This window comes from Frankliniella occidentalis, unplaced genomic scaffold (assembly GCF_000697945.3).
Source record: "Frankliniella occidentalis isolate FOCC.00 unplaced genomic scaffold, Focc_3.1 Scaffold13, whole genome shotgun sequence".
Lineage (NCBI taxonomy): Eukaryota > Metazoa > Arthropoda > Insecta > Thysanoptera > Thripidae > Frankliniella > Frankliniella occidentalis.
Window position 1 is genome coordinate 714,051 of NW_026267143.1, and position 2,421 is coordinate 716,471.

General features: G+C 50.5%; 1 protein-coding gene across 1 annotated transcript in view; it reads left to right on the top strand.

The window, feature by feature from the left end:
* LOC113217643 (alpha-mannosidase 2) overlaps window positions 1-2,421 on the top strand; it is a 225,973-nt gene that overhangs the window by 168,762 nt on the left and 54,790 nt on the right. The window lies entirely within an intron of this gene.

Sequence of the window (2,421 nt, forward strand, 5' to 3'; positions counted from 1 at the left end):
CCCCCTTCCCCTCCCATCCCCCGGGTGGTTACCGTTGGAGCAGCCTGCTGTCCTGTATATAAAGAAACCCAGGAACGCAGAGAGAAGCAGGGGGAATCGGGGATGACCGGGTGGAGGGGGTATATTGGCGCGGGAGTGTGATCGCATGGTCTCATTTTCACCCTTTAGGGAACCTCTTTACCCTTCCCCTCCGCCCCTTTGCAGGCCGGCCCTGTTTCCGCGTGGCTGGCGTGCTTGCAATTCTAATTAGATTGCCCATGCGTGCTGCGGAAGCTGCGCCCGGCGCCGCCCGCCCCGCCGGCCAGTAGGCGGGGCGGAGCAGAGGTCCGGTGTTTCAGCTGATTTTGTCTGAGATGACGGGAAGGTCACGCGGCCGGCCGGCCCGCCTGCGGCTGAAGGTCTGCGCGCCTCTTTTAATAAATCCCACCGCTTTACTGTGGCGAGGCCGAGGCCGTGCCAAGGTTACATTTCTCCGCGCTGGTCCCGCCCAAAAGGCACGAAATGTGGTGCGCCGCTGGGGCAGGGCTATGTGCGGGTACACAGGTCACGGGACTAAGGTCATTTTCGCACTTCAAGAAGTAAGTCTTGTACTTGTACGTGACGTACGTGATGCTAGATGCAGATTGAATTCGTTGGATCTAGCTTTGAATCGTCTGCAATATACGCATACCACCTCGCAGTTCATTGTTACGAGAGCCCCGAGGTGGACCTGATTCACCTGATTCCACTAAAGGATTTTTCACCATGTGGAAACTATCCCTGGTCTGTTGTGTGGTGTCGCTGCTCCTGGCCGGAGCGGAGCCACCCTTGTCTCGTGCCGCCGCTCTCTCCGCCCAGATTGTTGCACTATCCAGTCGAGTGCCGGGGCGGCCGAGCGAGGCCTCTTCATGCGACTTGAGCCGCGGCTGTTGTCGACATCACATCTGCCATTGACGCGTCTAGTGCCACTGACTATTGTTGCAGAGGAGAGCCTTGCGTGTGCGAGCTCGTGTGTGTGTGTGTGTAAGGGGAGGGGGGGGGGGCATGGGTAGGATGTGTTATCACTACGTTTGCAATGGGTAAAGTAATCGAGGAGTCATGTTTCTGCACCTAGAAAGAGATTTTCGTGTGGTCTTGTTTCAATTGCATGCCGAGACAAGATCAAATTTAATCTCAAAAACGAAGGCGATATTGTCTTTTCTCTCATTCTTATGAAAATATCAGCTTGTTTCAAGAGTAAATTGGATCTTCTGTTAGCATGCACTTGGAACAAGAAAAAATACAGTGCAAGTTATTTTCATGTGTGTACTGTTTAAATCTTGCAATGCGTACTCTTTGTAAGCTTACAAAGAGTCTGATTTCTTGTATTGTGAAGCATTTCTTTGTATTACAAAACACCAATCTTTGTCTTACTAAGAAATGTATTACGTATGACAAAGCAATGCTTTTGTAACGAATGAAGCCGCTTCTTTGTAATGCAGTGTGTTGTTGCGCACATGCACTGCACGCACTGCTGCTGACCCCTGCTCGGCTGACCCGATGGTTCGTCCTGACCGACCCTTCCCCGTGACCGTGACCGAATGAAAGCATCTGGTCCAGGATGAGTTTGGACACACGATGTGTCTGTGTGTGTGTGTGTGCGGGCGCGACGGGCTGCTTGGTATGCATGAGGTTGTGCGGAAGGGTGAAGCGGAGGAAGAATGAAGGCCCCCGCAAGAAAGGCATAAAAGAGTTGACATCGTTTGTTGCTGCCTGCTGTTGCTCCTCGCGCTGACGCTGCTTGCCCGGCATCCTTTCGCATGTGTTTGACCCCCTCTCCATCTCCCTCCCGTGTGAATTTTCGGAAGGAAAGGGGGTGGGGGGAAGGTTCTCTGGACCCACCGGACCCTTCGCCGACTTATCTCCTGGGACTGCTTGGGGGTGGAAATGGTCCTAATATCCGGTCGGTCCGTAGGTCACGGTCACTCTACAAAATGAAAAGAAAAATATAACAAGTAACAAATTTGGTGTCAGGCATTATGCGCTTAATTCAATATCTTAAAAAATATAACTTCTTGAAATTTTGGGATCGAACGATTTGAAACACTTACGGGATTTATTCGTTTCTTTTAAATCATGTGTTCCAAACAAAACCTAGTCCCTCGTGCCAGCCATGCTAAAAAACAATTTCTAGGAGCGGTGTCGTGCTCCCATAGCGCCAACAAATAATCAAATAAGGAAAACATTTACAATAACTTTACACAAAATGTCCGTTTTTTTTTTTTCGTGTGGCAATCCTGAAGAGTTTAAAATGAACTTTATAAAATGGATGTACGATCCCTTTCTTTGTTTCGACGTACCGTAGCATTCTGCGTGGCCTGGGCACGTACACCCCTTAGCTTTTCGCCATGATTTTAAATTTACCCCTATCGCCACGCCCCTCGTATACCTTTACCCCCCCCC